Source organism: Protopterus annectens, chromosome 10.part0, assembly GCF_019279795.1.
Source record: "Protopterus annectens isolate FY-2018-M chromosome 10.part0, PAN1.0, whole genome shotgun sequence".
Taxonomy (NCBI): domain Eukaryota; kingdom Metazoa; phylum Chordata; order Ceratodontiformes; family Protopteridae; genus Protopterus; species Protopterus annectens.
In genome coordinates, this window is record NC_056744.1 from 852,003,118 (window position 1) to 852,018,647 (window position 15,530).

Sequence of the window (15,530 nt, forward strand, 5' to 3'; positions counted from 1 at the left end):
TTTGTCACTCTTTTAGTGGGAGGGTCATGACAGATAGGCGCAGGAAACTGATGGACAGAGGATTGCTGAAACCCTCTTTCCAGGAGGCTCTGGATGCTTCAGACCAGGCATCCAAGTCTCAAGGGTCGGCGTGAGCCAAAGTCATCGGCTCCGAGCTCTTGGTCTAGTTAGATCCCCGGTTCCACAGACTTCGGCGCCTGGTGTTCAACTGTTGGCAGTTTCGAGCCTCGAGTCTTGGAACCGTGACGGAGCTCCTCCACCGACTCTGTTGAGGTCGGCGCCGTTATCGATCCCTTCGACTCGTTGTTCCAGGGGCCTTTCCGACACCGATGTGGACCGTGTGGTGCAGAAACTGATGGAGCGTACGGCCCTATCCAAGCTTATCTCGGTCTCATCTCAGTTGATGTCGAGACTTGAAGGCCTGCCACTATCTCCACCTGTTCCTCCTCCGAGACCTGTCCAGTCTTGAGCCAGAAGAAGCTGACCTGATGATTGTGGAGCCCTCGGTGCCAGAACCGTTTTTCTCGGTCGGCACCGTTCACTCGACTCCATCCGATCCGGTACGAGTCTCGGCGAAGATCCGTCCTTGGTTCCGGGACCGAGAGTCGGACCGATGTTTTGTTCCGGCTCCCTCTCGGGCCTCGCACGGATCGATTCGGTTCCGTCCTGGTCGGTGCCTTGCTCCTGTTTCGGGATTCTTCCCATTTCTTGAACCGGGAGATACCTCGACTCGGACCCGGGGCCTTCGACCTCATGTGGAAGGTGTTGTATACCCAGACAACCAAATCAGCAGGTACAGCTTCTTCTCCCCACAAAGGACCGTTATCTTCCTCTGCACCCCAGGCCACGTCAAGCGTCGGGCACCAGTGTCTCAGCCACCCCTGGAGGTGCCCCTCTTCCTCGGAGGCTTCTTGGATGCTCCCCACAAGTTCCTAGGAAAAGACTGTGTAAGAGGAGACACTTGGATTCTCCACAAGAATCCTTGACATCTGATACTGACTTAGATGAGTCAGAAGGGTCCCCTAAGTCACCTTCAGAGGATGTCTCTTTTTCTGACATCTTGGAGATCCTTAAACAGAGAGGTGACTGGCAAGCCCTCCCCTTCTGAGGATGAGTCAGTTTTGCTGAAGGCATTTGGTGCCCGTCCTTCCTCCTCCTGGGTCACTCCGCCCTTTGATGAGTTAATGGAATTGATTGCTGGGAGACTCCTGACACGGTGGAACCAGTCCCTAGGAAGCCAAATAAGTACATCACGGCACCACAGGACAAAGCTTACCTCACCAAAAAAGTTCCAGTAGACGCAAAGAGTTGGGAGATACCCTCCAGGGTGCTACAGATGCCGCTGTCTCAGAGAAAGTTACAGCGCATCTCAACACCCCACGTCCATTGTGAACTCGTCCATGAGGCTGATATCCTATGCAGAAGGATCGAGTAGGGCAGCTTCAGCGATTGCTCTTCGTAGGCAATCCTGGATGCGCTTATGTTCATTTGCGGAAGCCTTCAAGTCTTCCTTTACTAACGCCCCATTTGACGGAGGAGGCAGTCGGGGGTCGCTTAGCTTTATACCCTCAGGCCTGGCTAAACCTTTCCTCAGACAATTGGGTAAAAAGCGTTGTTACCAGAGGTTACAAAATCCCATTTCTATCCACCCCCATTCCAAAAAGAAAGCTCCCAGATGTACCACCCCATCTGAGAGCCAGCAGCTACAGAAATTTCAAAACTGCTAGAAAAAGAGTCATCCAACCAGTCCCAGCGGACCAAATAGGATTCGAACTTACTCAAGGTTCTTTTAGTTCCAAAGAAAACAGGGGACTGGAGGCCAATTCTGGACCTAAGCCATCTCAACACCTTTGTCAAGAAGGAAAAGTTCGAATGGTCACGCTTCAATCGATCCTTCCATTCTTACAGAAGGACGACTGGATGTGCTCAATAGATCTGTACTACCACATCAAAATGGCCAGGGCGTCCAGGGATCATTTGCGCCCTGGGAGCCAGTCACTATCAGTTTCGAGCCCTGCCCTTTGGCCTGACCACAGCCCCCAGGGTCTTCACCAAATGCATGGCAGTGGTAGCGTCTCATCTGAGGCGCCTAGGATTCCAGGTGTTTCCGTATTTGGACGACTGGCTCCTGTCTGCCACCACCAGGCGTCAACTGATACAAGCCAGGGATTACACCCTACAACTTTGTACACACCTTGGCATTTCAGTAAATTTCGAAAAATCGTTGCTACAGCCATCACAGCATATCTTATTCATAGGAGCAGAATTAGATACGCGTCAATTAGTTCTAAAACTTCCTACAGAAAGAATAATAGCACTTCAATTCAACATTTCTTCTGTCGTCCAGAAAGTCCCCAGCAAAAATTGTTCTGAAAGTTTTGGGTCTCATGGCAGCTTCTCTCATTGCGATACCATTGGGAAGACTGCACATGAGAGTGCTACAATGGCTTCTATTTGCACAATGGTCATTCCAAGAACTTCCACTGACTCACGAAATATTGATAACGAAAACATGCAAATCACACCTAACGTGGTGGTTACAGACTTGCAACCTATCCGAAGACCATTTGTGCTACCCACACCGTCAGCGATAACCACGGACGCTTCCTGATAGGGTGGGGGCATCTTTCAGGGACAGACAGTCCAAGGCGAATGGACCAATCTGGAGTACAATCTGCACATCAATGTTCTGGAGTTGAGGGCAGTGTTTTTGGCGTTGCAACACTTTGCTCCCCTTCTTCCTCCAGGGACCATTGCAGTTCAGACAGACAACATGTCCGTAGTCTGGTACATAAACAAGCAAGGGGAACCAGGTCTTACCAACTATGCAGAGAGGCCATGAGAATTTGGCAATGGGCAGAGTCCTGATACATCCCGGGTCATCCAGCGTCATAGCCGACAGGCTGAGCAGGGCAATACTATTGCCTCACGAGTGGTCCCTCAAACAGTCAGTTGAAGGATTTTTTCAAAATGGGGCCAGCCTACCTGCGATCTGTTTGCGTCTCCAATGAACGCCAAATGCAGGAGCTACTTTGCCCTATTACCCTCCAGGGAAGTCCCCAGGGACGCTGGTGCACGATTGGCCCGGTCTCCTATATGCTTTTCCTCCATTTCCCTGATTGCAAAGTTTCTACAGAAAGCAAACAACCTCCAGAGGACTATAATTCTCATTGCTGGCCTCGTCAAATTTGGTTCCCTTTCTATTGCATCACGGGACCTTGGATGCTGGACCCAGAGCCAGATCTACTGACTCACTCGTCAGGAGTTCCTCACCCATCCCTGGAATCTCTCCATCTAGCAGCTTGGCTGCTCCGCCTTTCTAGCCGGTCAATTCCCCTTACATCGGTTCAAGATATTTTGGTAGCTTCTCATAAAGTTTCCACTACAAAGACTTACACCAGTAAGTGGGTTTGTCTTCTGGGAGTCACATCAGTTGGACCCTGTTATAGCTCCGTTGAATAAGGTTTTAGAATTTTTGACTGAATTATTTCAGGAAGGAGCTTTAAGAGTACAGTTAGCTGCCATTTCTAACTATCATGTAGAAGAAAGTGGTGCACCTATTATGGCTCACAGACTTTGTAAAGCCTTTTAAAAGGTTCCTTTCATATCAGACCACCAGTCAGAAGTCCGACATCACCGTGGAATTTAAATTTATTACTCTCTAAATTGATGTTACCACCCTTTGAATCAGCTTCAAGTTGCACTTTGAAATTTTTGTCATGGAAAACGTTATTTCTAGTGGCTATTACATCTGCTAGACGGGTGTCTGAGCTGCAGGCCCTTCGGTCAAACATCCTTATTTAATTTTTCATTCTGACAGAGTATCCCTATGCACTAATCCATCCTTTCTTCCCAAAGTTTGTTCTACTAGTAATATTAATCAGTCCATCGAATTACCCACCTTCTTTAAAAATCACTCTAATAAATTAGAGTATATGTTGCACAAACTAGACGTCCATAGACAACTCAGATTTTATTTAGATAGAACAAAAGATCACAGGAAATCTGATCAACTATTTGTAGCTTTTGCTGACAGCAGAAAGGGTCTTGCAGTCAAACGAACTCTTTCAAGTGGCTAACTGACTGTATCATTTATGTTTATGAAGCTTCTGATCAAACATTATCAGCAAAACCAGAGGACATTCTACCAGATCAATTTCTACATCTCTGGCTCACGCAGCTCGTTTACCTTTAGACACTATTTGGCTGCTACTTGGGCTAAACCACATACATTTATATCTCATTACAAAGTGGACAGGGTTTCTAGGGATAGGGCAACCTTTGGTTCCACTGTGCTCAAGAACGTTCTCCCTTGAGTTCCTCAGGATCATGGAGCTACCATGTGTAAGAACAAAGGCCGATTGAACACTCTCACATAAAGAAGTTATGTCCTTACCATGTGGAGTGTTCATCTCACCCTTCCCACCCTTAGGAAGAACGTTCGATTTGGTGCCTGGTCTGGAGTATTCTCCTTCTGCTGTTGCAGTATTACTGTTACTATCATACACTGGGTATGTTTGTATATATGTATTTTATGTATATAGTTGGCATGTGCTAGATCTGAGAAGGCAGAGGGATTGTGGGTATTAGATGTCCTCGAGCTTCTTCTCGATGCAGAGCTTGCAGTCTCCACATGGAACGTTATGGTAAGGACATAACTTCTTTTTCTTGTATATAAATAAAGGACCCCTATTCTTTTCGATTGGTGCCATAGGATCCTTAACATCCAGCAGCGCTACCACCAACTCAAGCAGATGGGACCTCGGTTTAATGTCTCATCTGAAGGACACTCAGGAGTGCAGCATCCCCCTTATGCTGCACTGCAGTGTTAACAGTCGATCAACACCAAAGGCAAGTATGCTACCTATTGTGTCACTGATGTTAGAATACATTATTATTTCTCACCTCAATATATTAGAAATATAATCAATATTTTAAATAATTATATATCACTTTACCCATCATAGGCTGTCCACTTCTGCAAAGTGTATTCCTACTTGCAGTACATTTTCTATTCTTGATCACAATTTCTCATATCAATATTCTGTAAATGTTTTTGGGGCTCCTATCCCCTTGTATATAAGGAACACCCCAGTCTATTGTAAAGAGTTTTATCTGTTGTGGGGCTTTTTTCCCCTTATATATAATTACTTATCAGCTGTTGTAAAATGTTTTTATATGTGTTTGTGGAGCTTTTCTCCGCAACTCATTGAAAAATATTTAATCTGTTGTGGGGCTTTTCTACCCTTATAAGAAGTTACTCCTCAACTATTGTTTAAATTTTTTTTAATCTGTTGTGGAGCTTTTCTCCCCAGGGCTCTGCTGAAAATGGGTGAATGGCTCAGTCAGATTTTCCTGGTTATGAAAGGACAAATAAATAAAATATAACCCTTCACAATTCCATCAGGATTGTTGGAAACTACACTAAAGCACATTTAAAAATATAGTGAAAAAATGATTGAAAAATATAAGCACATTATCTGACTTAGTAGTGCAAAAATCTGAAGACTTTAAAGAACTGTATTACAAAATTCTACCATACAAGGTCTTTTATTTTTGCTTCTAGAAAAAAGAGAGATGTAAGATATTTGTCCTCTTTCTTTTTATTATTGGTGCCACTACTTTGTTGGTCTTGTAGTGCAGTTTTCTGTGAACTAGACAACTTCAAAAATCATGTGTGATATGGGGGATTCAGAAAATTGTGTGCTGGGTGACATTCCACCTGAATATAGTGACATACCTTTAAAAATAGATTCATCATGTGCAGGGGTAAATCAGACCGAAAAGTACATACATTCCTCTAAAACAGGGATTGTTAATAGATCTAAGTGGAATATCTTCTCCATTGTATGTATATTCACTTACTGCTTTAATTCTCTGTGGACAGGCCCAAGTTTTTTTGCACGGATGAACAACTATTTGCTTCTTCTGCCAAATCTAGACTGGATAATAAACTTTCTAAGATTATGCTTCCATGGTGCTTAGCTCTTCTTATTAAAGTTTCCATTAAGAACATGGAGAGCCCTTATTTTTAACTTTTATGATACATTCTATAGTTATAGCTGCTTGTACTAGCATGTTTTGCACTGTATCTCTTGATGATATTTATGCAAGAGCACTTTGGTCTTCTGGTTTGGTGCAGAGGTTCAAAACTATGTGCTGCTAAGCCTTAATCTTGCAACAGTCCTTGGTTTGAGTCCCACAGCTTCTGTCTGCCTACTGCAAGACCTTCAACAAAACATTGTTGCTAAAAAGAAATGTGTGCTTTCCTAGTTAACAAACATCACTTTGTGAAGCACTACAAGCTGCAATTTATTTCCAGGTCTAGGTCTTCTTTGGGGCTAGTGTTGTCTGTGATAAGTTCCCATAAAGGTGGTTTCTGAAGGGGATTAGCTAGGTGCTTTGTCCTTCTGGTTGCAGAAGACAGATTTCTTATGTGATATGAAAGATATATGCTTAATCATAATGTAAGGAAAGCATTCATCATTGCTAAGTTATACACTCTTTATCTTTGCCTTTGCTGTGTTTGGTCTGTAATATATTTCCCTTTTTCCTCTCACTGTTTTCTTCAATAACAAGAAGAAGAAATGGAGAGTGTGTAATCTTTGTTGCACAATGAGAAGAGGTAATGTTTGGGCAGCCAGAGAAAGTTTTATCTTCTGAGGAGATCTTAATGCCTGTGGCATCAGTCCTGTTAGCTATGGAAGGCGGACCTTTATTACAATCCTACTGTTGTGGTAAGTGCATAAGTTTGGCTTTATCTCATTTGTGTTTGGCAGAAAAGAACTTGTAGGAGCCAAGGAAACCCTAAGTGGTTTGTTAACTGCAGTGTGCTTGCAACCAGATGGCTAACTGCTCATTGGAAGGTACTGCTTTCAAAGTCACTGTATCAGGGATGTGCATGCTTTCATTGCTTTTTAAAAAATATACTCTTTATATTGTTACATTGTGACTATATAGTTACTAGTTCACACCTTCACAGATTATTATCTTCTGGGTTTTGATTCCACGAGTTGGGAAACTTTTGGCAACTCCATGTGTTTTAAAGATTTTGAATGAATGGTTAAATGAAGGATGTTATGTTGTCCATATCTCACCTTCGTTCTTGCTGTTTGGGTTTGGAGCCGATCCTCGTCTCTGACTCGGCCATATACTATAACTTGAGAGCTTTTACTGGCTCGAGGCTAGCACTTATCCCATCATACCTAGCAGTAGTTACCCAGATCTCATTTGCCGCTTGCAGCGAAGAGATTGTGGATGTTTGCTCAGGCTAAGTGTTTTTTCTCATATTATATTTTTGATCAACAATTTCTAGTTTAGCTTATCTAATTTGTTAATGGTAGTTGTCCTTCCTATTTCTATCTATCCCTATCCCGTCTGAGTGACTTGCTTTTGTGTAGTTTAACCGTTTTTTTCTTTCTGGCCTTTCCCCTCTTCCAAACCCATTTAAATTAGAGGGTTCTTCTTCCTTTTCTTGCCTTTCCTGTAACTTTAAGGAGTTGCCATTTAAGTTAGAGGCTCTCCTTAGGTGGGGAGTTTGCCGTTTAACTTAGAGGCTCTCCCCCCTACTCTGTTTTTCCCTGTCTGTTAAAAAAAAAAAAAAAAAAAGGGATATTTTTGTCTGTTATTGCCTAGTTGTTTCTCTTTGTTTAGCTTACATAGTGCTATTATTAGTGTTATTGCATAGTTTTCTTATTAGTAGTCTATAGCCTTAGACATAGTGCTGTTCTCTATTATTTCCAAGGATACTGCCAAGGATTCAAAATCTTCCTGTTTCAAAAAGTGTGACTCATGCTGCCAAAAGACATCCCTTATGGACGGGCACACGAGTTGCGTATATTGTTTAGGACCTGTTCACCTGCAGGACTCGTGCTCTATCTGCCATGCCTTTAGTTCACAAGTTCTGCAGGAGAGAAGAAACAAGTTAATCTTGAGAGGTTTACTGAAAAGCCCCTTTGATGCTGCCATGGTGGGGACTCAGCCAGCTAAAAAATCAGACAAAGTCAAGTCTTCATCCTCTTCGGCTGCTCTTATCTAAAGGTGTTCCTGTTGATGCTATGGTGGTGGCAGCAGCCACCAAGAAGGAATTAGCAGAAACTTCTTCATCTGAAGTAGGAACTTCATTTGTCAGCAACCATCGGGACACGGATCCGATCTCGGATCTGAGCCAACAACTTTTACCACAGCATAGATCCGAGCTCCTAGCTCCTCCCTTTACCCATAATCCCCTGCCAACCCTAACTGACCTCAGATCTAGTTTGCCGCGCTTCAAGCCTACAAGCTGGATTTCGAGCTCCTGGCAGTTCAGAGTATTTGTGAGAGAAAAACTTAAAATTTTTTGTACCTTCTCTTGTGTGATTGTGTAAGATTGTTTAGGTTCCCTCTTAGATATCTTTTTTTGTAAAATTTTTCCTCCCTACCCTCGCTGGTTCGTAGTGTGTGTTTGTGGTGTGTGTAGGGGCCTAGTGAGTGTGTTTTTCTGTTCAACATGTCGGAAGCCCTTAAAGCCATCTTTTCAAAATGCACCGAGTGTGGCCATAAGCTTTCACTGGCAGATGGCCACACCCGGTGCATTAGGTGCCTTGGGGTTGAACACCTCTCTTCGGGATGCACGATTTGTGCAGCGTTCAACCCCAGGGCACTTAAGGACCGGAGGTCGAAGCTGATTCTGGCGGGCCTTTTGCCCCCGGACTCGGCTCCGGCCTCCGGTTCTTCGGTGGCCGCTACCCAGCCCTCGCTGGTAGCCACCCCTGCCTCCCTCCCCCCGGTCGGGACTCAACCTCCCATTTTGGCTCTGGAGGAGAGGGAGGCCGGAAAAACCAAAAGGAAGGAGAAGCACCATAAGCGGCGGGCCGAGGACTCCTCCTCGGCCCGCCCGCCAAGCGGGCTTCTCAATCCAGGGTTTCTGGATCGCCTCCTCCTCGGCTCCGGTCCCCTTGTTTTTCACCGGGACATGGGGTGGAGGCGACCCGGTCCCCATCGAGGTCATCGAGGCGTCACTCTAGGTCTGCCTCGGTGGCCTCGTCGAGGTCCACCTTTAGTATGTCAGATGCAGACATGGACCGGATGATGAGGAGGTTCATCCAGGCCCAGCTGCAGATGGGAGTGCTCTTGCCTCCCCCCCTCTGGGGGGAAGCTCAACCCCATTTTTTGCCCCAATTGCTCCTTCTCCGTCCTGCTTCCCGGGTTTGGAGCATTCGGAGCCGAGCCGCGTCGGATCCGGGGGTGTGTCGGAGCTGACAGTACTAGTTACTTCGGCTCCGACTGGTCCCTCAAGTTTGTCGGATCTGACCTCTCGGAGCTGTGGGCAGAGCTTCGGATCCGAGGGACTTTGTGTGACTTCAGCTCTGTCCCGGTCGGAGCACAAGGGTCCTTTGGATCCGAGGGTCTCAGCCCCGGATCTGGTCCCTGCTTCGGATCCGAGTGGGAGCCAACTCTCGAAGGCTATCGAGAGTAGCTCCCCCTCGGCTTTGCGGTGGTGGAGAGGGCACTGTTGAGTGCATCCGGACCCCCGGTCCTGGCTTCGGCTCCTCTCTGCACTCCCTCTCAGCTGGTCCGGGCTCCCATCACCCGGCCTTTGGGACAGCCTGCTTTAGCGCCTCTGGGTGTTCCTGTGGAACGTGATATTGCTGGTGAGTCTTCCTCGGACAGCCCCCCCAAAGAGGTCCCTCACAAAGCCAAGTGTAAGAGGAGGCACATGGACTCCCCTGAGTCCCTTACCGAAGATACGGACTTAGATGAAAGGGAAGGCTCCCCAAGGTCACCCCCCGAGAATGTCTCCTTTGGAGACATCATGGAGATGCTCAGGATTAGGGGGGGGGGTTGTCTGCCCCCAAGGCTTCCTCCAATGAGTCCGTATTCCTAGAGACGTTCGAAGCAGGGCCATCTACCTCTTGGGTGTCCCCTCCCCCCGACCCCCTGGTGGACCTTATTTCCACCAGGGCTTGGAAGGAGCCGGACACTGTAGAGCCAGTCCCCAAGTGCCCGGATAGGATCCTGAGTCCCCCTGCTGAGAGAACACACTGGAGCAGAGGTCCCCCCGTGGATGCCATGTTGGTGGCGGCGGCCACCAAGAGAGAGCTGGCTCAGGAGAGCTCTGCGGTCCACCCGCCGAGTAAGGACTCTCGAGCGATGGACCGCCTGGGGAAGCGGGTCTTTAGTTCAGCAACCTTCTCCATGACAGTGCTGAACTATATGGCACACGTCATCCGAATGCAGCGGGATCTAATAAAAGAATACACTGCATCCCCCCCAGAGTCCATGTCGGAAGGAGACAAGCAACTGTACTCCTCCCGAATGTCTACTCTACGTTCAGTTTCTAATACCTCTATGCGGCTTTTGTCACACGCCACTGACGGAGCTGCTAGAGCCAGCGGAGCCGGCCTGGTAATCAGGCGTCAGGCCTGGCTCCGACACTGTGACTTCTCGGAACCCTTTAAGGCGTCATTCGCGAATGCCCCCTTTGATGGTTCTGCACTTTTTGACAAAACCGTTTGCGACACTTTAGTCCAGAGCGAGAAAGACGGGAAGACGTTGTCTGCTGTCGGAGTCCGCTTCTCTGCTCCCCAGAGGTTTTTTTCTAAGAACCAAAAGGGTCAGAAGAAGATGTGGTTCTGAAAATCGCATCAGTCCCAGTCTGCTCCGGACAACCAGTCCTCTCGTGGCAGAGGAGGACAGGGAGGATGCCGCCCAAGAGGCAGAGGGGGTCCCAGAAACTTTGGGTCCAGAGAACCATTCTCTGAGAGGCCCACGCAGAACCCCTGAGGGTTTGCCTGGCTGCTCCACTCTGGAGGCAGTCGGGGGGGCGTCTTTTGAAGCACCTAGCAATGTGGGAGTCCATAACAACAGATCGCTGGGTGCTTCGCATCATATCCAGAGGTTACCAAATTCCCTTTATTGTAACCCCAAAAGCCTCCCCCACATACCACCCAATCAAAGGGAGGCAGCTACTACAGAAATTCAGCAGCTTTTGCAAAAAAGAGCCATCCAACCCATCCCCCCAGATCAGTTCGGATCGGGGTTTTACTCCAGGTTCTTTCTGGTGCTAAAAAAGACGGGGGACTTGAGATCCAGTCTCGATCTCTTTCTCTCCTGAACCTGGCAGTACCCAAAGAAAAGTTCCGAATGGCCACCTTACAATCTATTCTCCCCCTATTACGGGAGAACGATTGGATGTGCTCGATAGACCTCAAGGATGCGTACTACCACATCCTAGTGGACAGACACTCCAGGAGGTTCCTCCACTTCCGGCTGGGAGCCAGTCACTTTCAGTTCAGGGCCTTTCCCTTCAGTCTCACCTCAGCCCCCAGGGTGTTCACCAAAGTCTTGGCGGTCATAGCGGCCCACCTGAGGCTTCAGGGAATTCAGGTCTTTCCCTACCTGGACGACTGGCTCCTTATCGCCCCAACAAGGCATCTGCTCTGTTCAGGCAGGGATTATTTCCTCGACCTTGCTCCACGTCTAGGGTTGACTAGCAACATGACCAAATCCTCTCTAGTCCCTTCACACGTAATAGATTTCACAGGGGCGAGATTGGATTCCAGGATAATGCTTGCCTTCCTGACTCCCGATCGGCTTCAGAACCTGAGGTTGCATGTCCAGGCCATTCTCATACTTCCTGCTCCACCTGCGGAATTGATCCTGAGGGCTCTAGGGTCCATGGCGGCAGCTATTCCTGTACTACCCCTAGCCCGCCTAAATATGAGGGTCCTGCAGTGGACCCTCCAAGTACAATGGTCCCTGTCTCGCAACCCCCTGTCCCATCCTATTCCCCTAAGCAGGGCTTGCAGAGGGTCGCTCATGTGGTGGCTCCAGTCCCCGAGTCTCCACAAGGGACGACCATTTTCGATGCCTTCCCCCGTCGCCACAGTGACCATGGATGCCTCTCGCCTGGGGTGGGGGGGGCACTATTCAGGCAGAACGGTCCAAGGCACGTGGAACGACACAGAGACCTCTTTGCATATCAATGTCCTAGAGACGAGGGTGGTGCTTTTGACGTTGCAGGCACTTCACAGCCTTCTCCCAACTGGGACGATTGCAGTACAAACGGACAACATTTCAGTTGTCTGGTACATCAACAAACAGGGGGGAACCAGGTCTTATCCTCTTTGTCGCGAGGCCATGAGAGTGTGGGAATGGGCGATTTCCACCAACCGCTTTCTTATTGCAACGCACATTCCAGGACGGTCCAACATCCTAGCAGACAGGCTCAGTCATTCGATTCTGACTCCGTACGAATGGTCTCTCAATCCTCTAGTAGCGAAACAAATATTTGCCCAATGGGGGCAACCCTGTTGCGATCTTTTTGCCTCTCCTTCAAATACCAAATGCAACAGTTACTTCGCTCTAATCCCCCCTCAGGGGGAGTCCTCAAGAGACTCTCTAGTACATGCTTGGCCTCCCGGTCTCCTTTACGCTTATCCTCCGTTGCCCATGATGCTGAAACTCCTACAGAAAGCCAGTCGGCTGGGGAGCAAAATGATCCTCATTGCCCCATTCTGGCCTCATCAAACATGGTTCCCATACCTGTGGTCTCACCTAATTCATCCACCATGGATTCTGGATCCACTCCCAGATCTCATTACCCACCCTCTGGGTCTCCCGGCCCCCAACCTGGTCAACCTCAAGCTGACTGCTTGGTTGCTCCAGTTCCACTCCTGATTAGGACTCCCGGAATCTCCTCACCAGTCAAAGCCATCCTAGTAGCAGCACATAAACCTTCCACCAGAAGAGTCTACCGAAGCAAGTGGAAACGTTTCTCCATCTGGGCGGAGCACCATCACTTGGATCCTTTCACGGCGCCTCTCACATCGGTTCTGGATTTCTTAACTACCCTTTTTCATCAAGGGGCTAGCTGCTCTACAGTCAAGGTACAACTGGCAGCGATTTCGCATTATCATGTAGGGCATGAATCGGGCCCTCTAATTGCTTCCAAGCTTTGTAAAGCTTTCCTCAAGGGTACCTTCCTTCTCCGACCTCCGGTCAGGGAGGTAGTACCCCCATGGGATTTGTCTTTGGTTCTCCAAGCCTTGACTAACCCCCCTTTCGAGCCGGCGGCCACGGTTGATCTTAAATTTCTCTCTTGGAAGACGGCCTTCTTAGTGGCCATTATTTCAGCTAAAAGGGTCTCTGAACTTCAGGCTCTATGTGTTAAACCGCCGTATTTATCCTTCCATCCAGATAGAGTTTACCTCAGGATCAATCCGTCCTTTCTGCCTAAGGTATCTTCGGAAGCTAATATTAATCAATCTATTAATCTTCCCGTGTTCTTTCCCCATTACCAGAACAAAGGAGAATATGGACTGCATTCCTTGGATGTGCACAGACAATTACGTTTTTATACTCATCGAACTGCTGGTCATAGGCAATCTGACCAGTTGTTTGTCTCCTTTGCCAAAACAAGTTTAGGCAAGTTAATTTCTAAAGTTACACTATCACGGTGGATAGCTAGTTGTATCCTCTTAGCGTATCAGAGTTTGGGAAGGCCTGCACCTCAGGGAGTCCGAGCTCATTCTACTAGGGCCGTTGCTACTTCGGCGGCTTTTAAATCTAGGGTCCCCTTAGATGATATTTGTTCCGCAGCCACTTGGGCCTCATCTCATACCTTTATCAGCCATTACAAACTGGATGTTGTCTCCAGAGGTAGGGCGTCCTTTGGCTCTGCAGTGCTTCGGAATGTTCTTCCATAAAGGCCACCCAGGATTCAGGTAGCTGGGGACTCTGTCCCAAAGGTTGCTGACAAATGAAGTTCCTACTTCAGATTAAGAAGTTATGTACTCAAGAAAAAGGTCTTCCAAGTCAGAAATTCACCATAACGTTCCATCTGAGTAGGTATCTTCATTTGTCTGCAACCATCCCCCCCTTCTTCCCCCTGACCTATAGGATCTGTCTTGGATAAGCCCCTTCCGGGGCATAATAACAATGCTTATATTGGGCAAACTTGATCTGAGGTCAGTTAGGGTTGGCAGGGGATTATGGGTAAAGGGAGGAGCTAGGAGCTGGGATCTATGCTGTGGTAAAAGTTGCCGGCTCGGATCCGAGATCGGATCCGTGTCCCAAAGGTTGCAGACAAATGAAGATACTTACTCAGATGGAATGTTATGGTGAGTACATAACTTCTTAATCTACTCATCCAACGAATAAAGAGTCTCATACGATAGACAGATATGGGAAGCGTATGTTTTCTTCAGCGACCTTTACACTCAGGTCGCTGAACTATTTGTCCCACTTTACAAGGCTTCAAAGGGATCTCCTCAAGGAGTCAGGAGATACCTTACAGGATCCTACAGCTGCGGGAGCCTCGGACAAGGCGGCTTCTCAGCTTGTGACCTTGACTTCAGTGGTTAACTCCTCCATGCTTCTCATTTCTTATGCAGCCGATGGGGTGAGCAGGGTGGCAGGCACAGGGGTAGCCTTACGCAGACACTCCTGGATGTGTCTTTGTCATTTTGCGGAACCCTTCAAGTCTTCCTTTACCAATGCCCCCTTTGACGGCTTGTCCCTGTTTGGTCCTCAGGTAAAAGAGACTCTTACCAGGTGTGAACAGGATGGCAAAACTCTCTCTGCCGTGGGAGTACATTTTTCTGCTCCATCTAGGCCCTATCCTAAAGGCCAGAAGAGCGGGAAAATGTGGTTCTGGAAATCCCAGGGAGCTCCGCCTGATGCACGTGGGGAATTTTCCCCCAGCGGCAGAGAAGGTAATAACAATGGAAGACGCCAACCTCGCAGCGGGGGGGGGGGTCCACAGAATCTGGGCGACAGTGATACCTTCTTTGGTAGACACTTCCAGTGCTCCTGAAGGGAGGCCTGACTGTCCGACTCTGGAGACAGTCAGGGGGAGATTATCCTTGTACACAAAACCTGGCAGGCAATCACAGAAGACACATGGGTACTATCCATAATATCCGGAGGTTACTATATCCCCTTCTCCTTATTTCCTCTGTCAAAAAGACAATACTCTATCCCAGATGTTCCACCAGTCTTCAGGATCAAGCAAACCTAGAGGTTCAAAGGTTGCTAAGAAAAAGAGTCATCCAGGAAGTCCCTGCAGACCAAATTGGATCCGGAACTTACTCAAGGTTCTTTTTAGTTCCAAAGAAAACAGGGGACTGGAGACCCATTTTGGATCTCAGCAGGCTGAACAAGTCAGTCAAGAAAACATAGTTCCGGATGGTAACACTGCAGTCCATTCTTCCCTTTATGGGGAAAGGACAATTGGATGTGCTGTATCGATCTCCAGGGTGCATCCTACCACATAAGAATAGACAGACGGTCAAGGAGATATTTACGCTTCTGGCTTGGAGCCAGTCACTATCAGTTCAGAGCTCTGCCCTTTGGTCTCATCACAGGCCCCAGGGTGTTCACCAAATGCAGGGCAGTAGTTGCAGCTCACCTGAGGCATCAGGGATTCTGGGTGTTTCCATAGCTAGAAGACTGGCTCCTTATTGGGCGGCACAGTGGTGCAGTGGTTAACACTGTCACCTCACAGCAAGAGGTTCTCCGGTTCGATTCTCGGCTGGGGTGCCTTCTGT